This window comes from Talpa europaea (assembly GCF_964194135.1).
Source record: "Talpa europaea genome assembly, chromosome: X".
Classification (NCBI taxonomy): Eukaryota; Metazoa; Chordata; class Mammalia; order Eulipotyphla; family Talpidae; genus Talpa; species Talpa europaea.
Genome location: NC_140081.1, coordinates 12,537,780 through 12,551,781, shown reverse-complemented (window position 1 = coordinate 12,551,781; position 14,002 = coordinate 12,537,780).

Here is a 14,002-nt window from a genome sequence, read left to right as displayed (position 1 = left end):
CTAAGAATTTCCAAATTTCAATCCGATTTGGAATTAAAAGTCCTCTTTGAATTCTTGTAGCATAAATTTAATTTCTAGTGGTTGACCTCCAGAATTGATAGCAGCTGGTGAGACGGCAATACACAAATGGAACAGTACCCATGAATGTTAAATGCATTTGATCGAACCCAAAAGGCAGGAAGGGTGCCAGCATTGTTACAGGAGTTAGAACTGAGACAAATTTATAATCCCCCAAGTCATCCAGAAGTCTTATTTCCTTTTATGTTGAAACACTTTTGTGCTACTGCACCAATTACCCAAATATATTAAAGCTGTGCCTGAATTATAATATTTCATTATAAATATACTCTTGTTATTTCAGGCTTTTCGTTTGGCTTCGTTCCCTACGTCACCTCCAGAAAGTAGAGATTCTACAAGTTCTTCATTGAAATTGCTTAATCTAGAGAAAATGAAGAAATGGCCCATAGCACAGCATTCCCTAGAGATCACTACTCTAAAGGTATTTGAGTGCCTGCTAACTGTAAGGTGTTACTTCCCATTTTTAACCCTTTGGTCAGTGTCGAAACATTGCTTTAAAACCTCGTAAGTTCCTTGGGGGAGGTGGGAGTGGCTGTCATAGCTCCAGCTCCTGGTAATATTTGAGACAGCAGGAGACTCACCTCCCAACTAGGATAACTCACTGGCCCTTTAAATTATGATCTTTTCCATGTTTAAGAGACGTAATAATTCAGTGAAATGCATCACTGTTGCTTGATGGCTGACCTCTTCCTGAGAGAAAATACATCTGGGGGACTATTAGAGAAATTTGACTAAAAAGTGTTTATTAGATAATTTTAAGAAAGTATTTTAAATATTAAGCTATCATTATTGTATTGTTCTTTAAGGGGATCACTTTATATTGAAAGTCAAAGTATTTGGGGATGAATTACACCATTTTAATAAGGAAATGATTCAGTTAAAAAAAAAAGACAATTATGATCTTTCTTTTGATGGTTGTTTGTATCCAGTGCTGCCTTCTCTTTATATTTAACACATTCTTCGTGTTCCCTATGAATCCTGAACTATAACCAATAACAAATTCATGTATTTAAATATTTTGCATTCTCTAGCTCTTTATACGTTTCAAAGTGCTAACTTCTGTCTTTCCCTCCTTTTTCCTGATCTCAGTACATTCGTACTGTTTTTCTCTATCCTAAAGTAATACTCTACTTACACTATTTATTCTGTTTCTTATGGCCATGTCTTCTTTTAATAGAACTATGAACCTCAATCCAATTGATCTGTAATTTAACTAGCATACTTCTATATGAATAATTTTAGGGACTTTGGAGGAAACATTGTCTACCTGACAGTGATTTAAGCTCCTCTGCTCTGATCTGTCCTGTGATAATTTCACAGATCCCTAAGAAGGACTGCTTTATCAAAAATAAGGGTTAGTCTTCAAGGGGGAAAAAGTGACATGTGCACTCACAAATGCCTTCATCAAACTTGTCTTTCTCACCCCTTGGGGCAAAATCAAAATGATCGTAGTAGATGAGCAGGGCCAGCTGAGCAACCACCCACCAGGGCGATGGGGAAGCCAGCGTCTGGGCCGCTGGTTCAGCAGCTTTTGTGCTAAGTGCAGTGCTGATGCCAGCCCACAAGTGGTCTGTGGGATGCAGAACACTTTCCCTAAGGGATCAATGACATTCTATCCAAATGACCTAGAAAAATTCAAAATATACGCAAAATATTCATGCTCACATATACAGATGGAAAAATGTGGCTTGTTTGACAGTTCAAATTAGGCCATTTAGTGAGTGTTGCTGATTTTTATTAGTGTAAAGATGAAATTCAAAACCCTTGAATTCAGCAAAAGAAAAAAACGATAGGACAGAAAATAGGGACACAATTCTCATTGTCCTGTCTTAATGAATGGGCTTTGCACTCATCCTTTAGGAAAGGCTCGGTGATTAGCACAACAGTTTTCTTTGTGACCAGCAGTATTCCATCTTACTATATTAAGGTGAGTGGTTTATCATGAATGTAAAAGTTTTCTCTTTTTAATTCAATATACCCACCTACTCTAATCCAAAAACTTTTGTCAGAGGCACCAGCAGTATATGTTTGGGACTAAACTGTCATCTAAGGCTTAATTTTAATTAAAGGTAAATATTTGAAATACTGGTTTCATTCACCAGCAGTTGAAAGAAACTTGTTTGAGGTTTTCATTTTCACCCTGTACATCCTGTGTGATGTTTCGTTTCCCTTCTGATAGGTTCAAATTTCAAGTCAATAATTAGCTAGCACATAGTGCTAAAGGTACAATTAGGTCAAACTCCAGACATGACCAAAGTTCAGCCTTATTTATGTTTATGAAATGAAAGCCAAGTCACTATCTGAGTAGAGAAAAAAATATGTTTTCATAAGCAAGTGTTTCACTACTCCACATTTTGTTGACTTAGCCGTACTGAGTGAGTCACCTGTATTTCACACTTAGGGGCTTTTATCTTCTTTTATTTATTTATTTATTTTTATTTTGGGGGGCTTTTATCTTCTTTTTTTTTTAAATTTATTTACTTTTTTTTTTTTTTTATATTGCCCATACAATTGCACCCCCCTTATTTTGAGCTTTGTTGTTAGACTTCAGCTGGGAGTCTGAAGGCAAAAGAATAGGAAAGGAAATGACTCTTCTCCCTGCCCACCCGTGAAATAGCCATCAGACTGGATGTTTGTAAAATTTGTAAACTCTCCTCTCGGGTATACCTTGGGAGACTTGCCCTTCGTGCTGTCCTGTCTTGGGAGGGTAGGGGGGCAGGCGGAAGAACGGGGCAAAAGGCAAAGATGGAGACAAATGTAGGATTCAGAGACTACTTCCCACACTCAAAAGTAATGTCATAGTGAACCCTTCCAGTGTTACATGACTCAATATTAGGATTTGTTAGTGACCCCAGATTTGTTTTTTTTTTTAAGATTTATTTTTCTTTATGCATAAGAGAGCTGGGGTGCAGGCCAGAGATGCGGGATGCCTTTTTCCCTTGCTGGTCCTGTTGTGTACCCTTTGCTGTAATAAATCCAAGCCTTGAGTACAACTAAATGCTGCTAGATGCTGAATCCTCTGAGTCATTTTCACAAATAACTGAACTTGTGGGTGATCTTAGAGACACCCCCCCCACACACACACAGCATGTTGCAGTGGTATTTGCTTTATTTATGTTATAGCGTCTTCCCCTCTGCTTTAGAGGAATATTATAAAAGGACTATTATATTTACGTTAAGTATTTCCAGGTCACAAGACATTAAAAACCATTTGTTCATCTTCCTCAAGCTAAGAGAAAGTAGTTTTTGAAAACCACAGAAAACTCTAAGCTTCCTTGTTTAGACCAAATTAGTGATTGGATTTTTTTTCTGATTCCCACAATAGAGTCTTTCTTTCTTCCTTCACGCTATGGAAGCAGGCTGTTTGGGCTGGTTTATAAGTAAATAGGTCATAAACTGCACTCCATTCAAAAGTGATGTCCTTATGAAAGCATTTATTTGTCCTACAGAGAGAGCACTGGCTCATTTAAAATATTGTTCTCAGCCTAGATCAGAATGCCAAAGAGCACACATCGCACATTCTGTTTTAAACACAATAGTGTGTTTGTTTTTTGATGGTGCCATAAATATTTTCCTGGGAAAACTCTACCAAATAGGTAAGAGTTCTTTTTTTTTTAATTTATTTTATTTATACAAGAGCTGGGGTACAGGCCAGAGGCGCCGGTGGGTGAGAAGACTCACCACAGACAGAGCAGGGAGCAGAACAGGCAGACAGACTGAAAGCACTGCTGAGGCAGCAGTGGGTGGGACAAGAGAGGTCTGCCGTGCCATGTAGGTATCTCCTTGGCTGGCCGGGAAGCCAACCAGTGCTGCGGAGGCTGCGGACAGCTTCCAGCACTGCGCTTAACCCGCCGCACCACCCGGGAGGCCCCAAATAGGTAAGACTTCTAAAAGATTATGTGGGCCCATAGACCTAAGTGCAAGAACTAGTATTCTAAAACTCTCAGAAGACAACATAGCAGTAAATCTTGGTAAAGGTAATTGCAATCTTGTGTTAGTGGTTTCCCAAATGGAATACCAAGAACGCTTGCAGCAGAGTAGACAGATTGGACTACCTCAAAATCTAAAATCTTTTGTGCTGTAAATGATACAGGAAAATGAAAAAGACAACCCACTGAGTGTGGAAAGATGTTTGCAAGTCATATATCTGATAAAAGATTGTATCCAGATATCAAAAGAACTTTTAGAACTCAACAATAAAAAATGACCAATTAAAACTGGACAAAGCATTGGAACAAACATTTTCGAAGGAAATATATATACACAGGACCAATAAACACATGCGGAGATGTTCAAAATCATTAGTCACCAGGGCAATGCAAGTAAAACCACAGTGAAACACTACTTCACATGTACTAGGATGACCAGAATAAAAAAGACAGCAAGTGTTGATGAGGGTGTGGAGAAAACAGTCTGGCAGTTCCTCAAAATGTTAAGCATAGAATTATACAACCCAGGAATTAAACATGTCCATGCAAAAGCTTGTACACAAATGTCCATGACATCATTATTCACAGCAGCCAAATAGTAGAAACACCTGAAGTCATTAGCAGATGAATCGATAAACAGAATGTATTTCCAGGTAAGGGGATTATCAGCAATAAAAAGGGATGCAGTACTGATACATATTACATCAGTGACACTTGGAAAATATTCTGCTAAGTGAAAGAAGCCAATTACAGAAGACCACATATTGTAGGATAAAGAGTTACTTAAAATGTCCAGAAGAGGGGGCCTCCCTGGTGGCGCAAGGGATTAAGTCTCAGCACTATGAAGCTATCCATAGCAGACCTCTCCTGTCTCGCCCACTGCTGCTCCCCTCAGCAGTGTGTTTTAGTCACTCCACCTGTTCTGCTCCCCACTCTGTCTCTGGTGAATCCTCTCACCCCCTGCACCTCTGCTGTACCACTGTTCTTGTATGCATAAATAAATAAATCTTTAAAAGATATAAAATGTCCAGAAGAGGCAATTCATAGAGACAGAAAAGAGGGTTGGAGGTGGAACAGAGTGTATCAATCAGGGTTCAACTAGAGAAAACGAGAGAGAATGTAGCAAGAGGTTTATTGCAAGGAATTGGCTTAAGTGATTGTGGGGATTAGCTAGGCAAGTCCAAAGTCCGAAGGGTAGGCTGCAACTCAGGAGCAGCTAAGGTGCAGCCTACAAGCAGAATTTCTTTGGGTGGTGGGGTGGGTGGGGAGCTTAGTTCTATTCATAAGGCCTTTGGACTGACTGAATCAGGTCTGCTTGGATTAAAGTCAACTGATTATGAAATATGTGACTTTAATCACATCAACAAATTAACCTTAACAGCAACACCTAGATCAATGTTTGATTGAACACCTAGGGACTGTAGTCTAGCCAAATTGAACACATAAAACGGTCACCTGACAGGTGACTGCTAATGGGTTTCTTCTTGGCATGATGAAAATCTTCTAAAATTGATTGTGGTGGGGCCTCCCCGGTGGCGCAGCGGTTGAGCGCTGGGTTGCAAAGCTGCCCGCGGCCTCTGCGGTGCCGGTTCAATCCCCGGCTGCTCCCAGGCCACCAGAGGAGGGTCCCACATGGCGCGCAGACCTCTCCTGCCGCCCGCTGCTCCCCTCAGCAGTGTACTTCGGTCCTTCTGCCTGCTCTGCTCCCCGCTCTGGCTCTGGTGAATTCTCTCACCCTCCTGCGCTTCTGACTGTACCCAGTGCATGTATAAACAAAACAAACAAACAAACAAATAAATAAACATGCCTCTATTAAAAAAAAAATAAAAAAAAATAAAATTGATTGTGGTGTTGGTTGCACAACTCTGAATATACGAAAACTTAAATTGTCTGCTTTAAATGGGTGAGTTGTATGGCATGTGAATTACATCCCAATAAAGATGTTTATTAAAATGTGTTTGCACCATCCTGTCCATAGCAGCACGATTTACAATGGCCAGAAGGTGGGAGCAACCCTAATGTTCATTGACTGTTGAATGGATGAAGGAACTGTGATACATCCATACAATTAAATATTACTCAGTCTTAAAAAGGAAGGAAATCCAAAACAAAAAGGTTGTTTTAAAGGAAGGAAATTCTGTTACATATTACAACATGGATGAAGGTTGAGGACATTATGCTATGTGAAATAAGTCAGTCGCAAAGGGACAAGTAACTATGATTCCACTTATACACCGTATCTAAACAGTGAAATCCGAAGACATAGAATTGTGCTTGCCCGGTGCTGGAGGGAAGGGGAATTGTTTAATGTGAGGTGCAATCACTATTTGCTTCATGAGTGAATGAAAAGGTTTTAACTTAAGTCTAGTAACTCGGCCTCTTTTGCTCCCCATGGTATCCCAGCTCCTTTCTCTTTCAGTCCTGAGGCCCCTCGCCTCTTGCCTCCCCAACTCCTCAGGGCATCCCTTGTGGGAAGCAGGCCTGCTGAGCTTGGGGGAAGTGTAGAGCACTCGAAATTGGAGTGGAAGAGAAGGACTTATGGGAAATAAAAAATTGAAATAAGAAGGGTAGTGTAGGGGAGTCCCAGTGTACCTGGTCAATCACCAATTTTGAGTAGGAAAGAAAGGAATTAACATTTGTTGGGTATCCTCTTGGTACAGGGCAAAATAATCTCATTTAATTCTTTTAATAATTCTGAGATGAGGGCACTCCAGTCTGGCACAAGCAAATAACTTCTCTAAGCACACACAACAATGAAGTGGCAGAGTTGAGATTAAAATCAAGGGTTGTGTGATTCCAAAGGCCAAGCTTTAACCAAGCAATCAACTGGCTTGTTTTCTCATGTTAAATCCTTTGAAGGGCCTGTCCTTGGAATTTCTAATCTGATGTGAGGGGTCAGATAGGCTCACTAATTAGCATGTGAAAGTTATAGCAGGTTTGACCTTTTCACCAGCTTGGAGGTACAAGTGTCACTTCCCTGTAATCAAATTAATTGCTCAAACACCCACATACCCATTTTAATAGGCAGTCCAGTGTTCCACTCTCTCTCTTCAGCCCCTCCACCCAATTGTATTCAGGAACCCCAAGAGTTTACTTGGTCTGAATGGGTCAGTCCTAAATGAGACAGATGAACTATTACCTCCTGGTCACTACTGAAATTAGTCATTACAAGGACTGGATTGTTGACCCAGAACTAGACTCTTTATATTCATATAGCTGATTAATACTAGTGGTCTCAGCTATTGCCCCAAATGGAGTCCCTTCACCAAGGTGATTCCAGCCTCAGGCATGTAGCACCAAATCTGCCATGATCAAATATGGCCACAACTGTAGTTCTGGTTCCAAATGTTCTTGTAGAACCTGGCCATCACTTCCCACCAAAAGGTGGAGTCTAATTCTCCTTTTGAACATGGACCAACTTTAGTGACTTCTTCCTTATTGGTTGCATCAGAAGTGACACTACATGACTTTGGACATTAGGTCATTATAGGTGATGTGACTTCCATCGGGTTGTCCTGCTATGCTCACCCTCAGAGCCCAGCCACCATGCTGTGAGGAAGCCCCAGTGACAGGAAGAGCCCACGTGAGTGTTCTGCTGAGAGTTCCAGCTACCATCTTGAAGAATGGCCAACATGACTGTCAAAGACTTGTGGCTCTAGCTGAGGCGTAGTGGAGGAACGATAATCTGTCCCTGTTGTGCTCTGATCGAATCTAGGACTCACAGAATCTACCAGCATAACAAATAGTTGCTTTGACACCTCTAAGTTTGGGAATTATTTGTTTTGCAGCCACCATAATTGGAACCCCTCTTTCCAATCCATGAATTTCAACCTGGCCATTGAGGTCAGCAGTCCAGACACCTCCATCTTCATTGTGACCCTCCTCACGTGCTTCCTGTGCCTGTGGCTTCCTGTGACTTCAGCCCTGCCAGTGGATGCCAGCTTGGCAGAGCTCATCAGGTGCACACTCAGCCTCTACAGGTCTTTGTAGAGTGGTGACCCTGGATGATGTTTGGGCTGGTTTGTTTTGTAAACATCAGAGCTGGGCTTGCTAACACCGATTCTGAAGTGGAGTGCCCAATGTGCCTGGCCCCCATGGCTTCAGGAAAAGAAAGCTGAAGCAGGAGCTAGAAGGCCTGGGTTTAAGTCCTGGGTGTGTGCCTTACAGCCTGTGTGGCCAGTGCAAGTCATTTTACAGCCATGTTCTGCTCTCACCCCACCTGAAATACCTTCTGAATGATGCACTTGTAGGATATGCGCCTCTTACCCTCTGCAAATGAAGACTATTGGTTCTTCATTCTCTCGTTGTGAATTGGCTTAACCAGATTGCAAGCGGCTGTTGGATAATTGTACCATCTAGAGACGGAAGGCCTAGAAGACATCAGGAGTGAGGGAAGAGTAAGGGCAAGGGAAGGGATCAGGGGTAAGGGCATGGGGCAGCTAGTGAGTGCCATGCATTGTCCTGGCTTCTGGGAGCAGTCAGGAGAGATTGCCAGTCAAGTGAAACTACCTTGGCAGATATATATCATGGAAGCAATATCACTTGGGAAGCCTTGTGGGGAACCGTGGCTAAACCTTGGTGATACTGTGCCAAGTGGTATCCTTCCTAGGCTGAGTTTGATGTCCGAGGAGAGGAGGGTGAGAGGGGGGAGAGGGTCTGAGACCTCTGCCCTAGTTCTGTATTTTCTGAGATCATAATTGTATCCATTAAGAATGGGTTCTGTTGTGAGTCAGAGAGACCCTACAAATAATGGCTAAAAACACATGTTTCTTTCTTTTTTTTTTTTTCTAAATGTTGCCTCTTACTATTCAAGTGGCTTTTGGTGACTTTTTTTTTTTTAATAGAGGCATGTTTATTTATTTATTTGTTTGTTTGTTTATACAAGCACTGGGTACAGTCAGAAGCACGGGAGGGTGAGAGAATTCGCCAGAGCCAGAGCGGGGAGCAGAGCAGGCAGAAGGACCGAAGTACACTGCTGAGGGGAGCAGCGGGCGGCAGGAAGGTCTGTGCGCCATGTGGGACCCTCCTCCGGTGGCCGGGGAGCAGCCGGGGATCGAACCGGCACCACAGAGGCCGTGGGCAGCTTCGCAACCCAGCGCTCAACCGCTGCGCCACCGGGGAGGCCCTGTTTATTTCTTAAATAAAAGAAGTATAGATGCAAGCAGTCCAGGACTGATATAAGTCCAGAAGGAACCCTGGCTGCCTTCTGTTTTCTACTCTGTTATCCTTGGGCACTGGCCCTCATCATTATGGTTTAAGATAGCTGCTGGAGCTCCAGTCATCACATCCTAGTTCTGAGCAGCAGAATGGGAAGGGAGAGGAAGCATACCTCCTTTCCAAGACTTCCCAGAACATCCGCCCACCTGATACTTTAGTTTACTTGTTGACTATAACTTGACCTAGCTGCCATGTGGTCTGGAAATAGTTGTCTTGTAGATGGGAAACAATGAGCCTAGTGGAAAACTTTTTTTTTTTTTTAATTTGAGAGTGAACTGGAACACAGATGTTTAGCGGGCAGCTAGAGTCTGCACCACGACAGTCTAAAGGGTTAATAACAGGCACCGTCACTAGGAAATGCACTTTATTCAACCACACATTCCCTTAGCATTTATTGAGCAGTCCTAATACAACACCCACTTTTATTTGAAAAACTTTTAGCTCCTTTTGGTATGTTGTCTATAAAAATACCAAATTTATTTGCACTCTTCATTCAACAAACAGTTCCTGAATGCCAGTAAATGACAAGCTTAGCGCTGGAGACAAAAAGATGAGTAAGACTGCTCTCGAGGCTTCCCTCGCTTATCAGCCTCCTGCTGCAGATTTAGGCCACTCACCAGTCTACACACTCATGCTTGGCGAACCGCTGTGACCCTTGCAGAAGGAGAAATCTCAGTCACATCTTGTGGGAGAAGAGAGGTCATGACATTTGAGGCAACACTGAGAACCCAGAAAATGTGGAATGCCGTGTGAATATCTATTGTTCCAAACTGAGGAGAGCTGTTTCCCCGAAAGGGAAAAAGTTTGATTTAGTACTAAGAATAGAGCAAGCGAAACGTCAGCGCGGTGCCTTGAGCTGAGAAATGAATTTCATTAGAGTCATAGTTATTGTCTATTGTCCCCATCGGTGGTTCTGGTTGGGCTGAGATCTGATTTCCACTTCAATTCTCACAGTAGGCATTATTACTTCCCTTTGTGTAACTGTTGGAGAAAAAAATGCAATATGAATCAGATTTTGTTTTTAGTTCCCACCGAAGAGAGACTTTTTTTTTTTAATACAAGAGAACAGACTCAGATCAGAATGCTTACATCACAATGGAATATCTTTCTGGAGTATGTTGGGTCCTCTGCTTTCATTGTCCCATAGCTGCAATTGCATGATTGTTCCCGTCCTAATTTAGAAGCAAGTGCACCTGCTGCCTAAACACGTTGACTTCCTTTAGCTCAGCCTTCCTCCATTCGTGTTTTGTTTTTGTTTTTGTTTTTAACGATGTTTGCAAACCTGAGATTTATGACTGGATGCTTCCCAGCCACGGGAATACGAAAAACTCCCACGTCAAAGGAACACCCAGTTTCCTGGTTCCCAGTCCTCTTGTTCTTATCGGCTAAGTTTATATCTCCAGCCTTCCCAGGGATTCTGTGAACAATCAAATTGTCTTCCAGACTTTTCTTCCTTTAAGTTACCCGGATGCCCAAAAAAAAAAAAAAAAAAAAGAAGAAGAAGAAGAAAAAAAAACAAACAAAGCTACCCAGATTCTGTTTCTGATGTTTGAAATCAAGATATATGTTTTAAATTTTGGTAAAAAAAAGAAAACATAAAATGTACCTTCTTAACCATTTTTTTAAGCTCAGTAGTGTTAAATATAGTCACATTGATGTGAAGAAATCTCCAGAATTCTTCATCTTGTAAAATTAAAGTTTTCTACCTGCCTATTAAACAGCTCACCTTCCCTGCAGCTCCTGGAATCTACCTTGCTACTTTCTTTTCATATGAATTTGACTTCTCTCAATAACTCACATAAATGCAATTTGTGTGAGGTTTGTCTTTTGCAACCGACTGTTTTCACTTAGTTTAATGTCCTTGAGGTTAAGCATAAGGTGAGATTTCCTTTTTAAGACTGAAGAGCATTCCAGCGACTGTATCCATTCATCCACCTGTGGACATATGGGCTTGGCTGTTGAGACTAGTGCTACTCTGAACAAAGCAACATGGATTGCTCTTTGGGACCCAGCTTTCAATTCTTTTGGATAAATACCCAGAAGTGGGACTGCTGGATCATGTGGTAATTCTACTTTTAACTTTTTGAGGAAACTCCATACTGTTTCCCTCTTTCAGTTTTTACCCAGACATAAGTAAATCTTAATCTCTTTACAAAATCATAAGTGCCCATCAAGGAACACCAGTGTTTTTGGCAGGCATTGAGAAAGGGTAGAGAGAATTTATATCAAGTTGAAATCACCGAAATGAATTTACAGCAAAATCATAGCAGGGGAGCCTTTCATTTTGATATTGGACTCTTGAAACTTTATATTCATTTTCAGTCTGATTTCTACTTCTTCATACTATTTTTGGCTTCTCACTCTCAATTTCCTTTACTAGATTAAATTCTTTTTTTCTTTTAAAGATTTACTTTTATTTATTTATACATCCAAGAACAGGGGTGTAGGCCAGAGTGCAGGGTGGGGGGGCAATGAGAGGATTCACCAGAGACAGAGTGGGGAGCAGAACAGGTGAATCTGCTGAAATAACCTGCTGAGGGGAGCAGTGGGCAAGACAAGATAGGTCTGCTGTGCCATATGTGGGTCAGCTCCTTGGCTGGGGATCAAACTCACTCAGCAGTAGCTGGAGATATCTTGATAGCGCTGAGACTTTAACCCCTGAGCCACCTGAGAGGCCCTACTAGATTGAATTCTCAGACAAAAGATAAAAAGGGGTTAGAGATCTAACTTTCTTTTTCTCCTAGACAGCTGAAATACAATTGTACAGAATTCCCAGGTCTTGCACATATACCATTATGTAAATATTTGTACTGCTAATGTGCTTTGTTCAGATGGTGCTTGTAATAAGTTTGATGTCAAGCACTGCTATGCAGTGTTATAGCTTTATACTAAATTACTCTGCTTGTTGTCAGAACACACACACACACACTCACACATACACACACACGGCCTCATTTCTTAAACAGTCTAATTTTGAACAATGTCTTACCCAAACTCAGCCTAAGTGATAAAGGTGAGCAAAAACCAACATGACAGATGTCATCCATTGAGGTTTGCCTTTATACTTTTCCTCCCCAACAGCTAAAGGGTGGAAGGTTAAAGGTATTACTCAATGCCCAGATTCCTGGTGTAGAAACTGAGGACACATCCTGGGGTGGAATGTGCTAAATAAGGGAATGGAATCAGGACTGAGAACTCCACCTACTTCAAGAAATTCCCTTGCTTTCTAAGCAGCTCTGAAGACAATGGTTGTGGCCCTTTAACCACCTGTTTAAATCATGTGGGGCGATTTAAAACGTTTCCCTCTTCAGACACTCAGGCCAATGGCATCCGAATCTCTGGGCGTTGGGACCCAGGCACCAGTATTTTTGCACAACTTCCCTAGGCTGCCAAGAGACAGAGCAGTTTGCTACTGCTTACCGCCCTCCCGCCCCGCAGCATCAGGATCCATAGATTTATTTACCATTTTTAACTAAAAAATAACACACAAGTTTTCATATCAAAGTTCAAGTGCCACCTAATCTGGGATATTTATCGTCTGATAAATATATGAGCAGGTCTTGACTCAAGGAGTCAAGAAAGAACAAATGGATAAGATATGTACAGAAAGTCAGTATATCCCCAAATTAATTCCATTACAAAATCATGTTTCTGTATTAGTCTCTCAGTTGTGTGACTTTCACGCTTTTCAAAGAGCTCCAGGTCTTTACTTTTCCACTTGTCAGTTCCCACACAATTCACTTCTTGTGGTTCTAGTGAATATTCGATGCTTGTGACTCACTGGAATGTTTATCCTTTTAATTCTTTTTTCACAGTCTGTCTCCTGGTCTCCTTCTACCTTTGATGTTAACTAGCTAGTGCTGTGGTTCATTTCCTGTTATTTGCAACTCTGGAATTGAATGCATAAATGAAGTCAAAGCAAATGAAAGGCCCAGGGTAAGGGCCACAGAGCTGTAGTTCTGGAAGGTCCCAATCCAACAACTAGCTTGTCTCCTCCCCCCCCCCCCCATGGAGACCTTTCATGCCTAAGTAGAGTTATTACAGTTGGCCACAGGCTCAACAAATGTGTTATCTGTGTGAGTGGTTAGTTTTTTTTTTTTTTTTTTCCTATGCTGAATCACATATTCTGTTGCTTGGGAAGTGTATCTGATGAAACTCAAGTGGACCATTTGTCCCTGCTTATTCAGCATGTAAGTCCTTGTCCTTGAATGTCCTTTAACCCTGAGGTACTAGGCATAATGATATGGTGCGAGTTGGCTTGCTGCTTGGCGGGAGGGGATGAAGTAGAGGTGTTATGGCAGTTCATTTTCTTGGCAGAATTTGAAGTTAGAGGTACTTGTGTTCTTTGCAATTTATAACTCAGTTCAAAATTCCAAAGTCATAAACTTGAACATCCACCTCACAGGTTGGTTGTGCTGATTAGATTTGAGATTGTAGTTGTATAAAGCAAAAGTTGTTTGTAAGAAGCTACCTCATGTGATCACTTATTCGAAAAGTGTTCTGGTTTTAGTATATGTTTCATCCTCAGAAAGGAGTTGAATTTCATAGGTCTTACTTGTTATCGTACTACATGCTGGGCCTGTGCAGAGAAATGGCCGTCACATAGCATGCTACCACGCTGTTCAGAGAGGTAAGGGAAGAACTCCCCCATGTGATATAGTTGGCAATATGAGGCAGTCTCTGAGCAGGCGCTGCAGTGTGAGGGGAGATGGATCCCCTTGGACTGGGGTGGTGCTTGAGCTGGGAGTTCAAGGACAAGGACAGAGAATGAGGAGGAA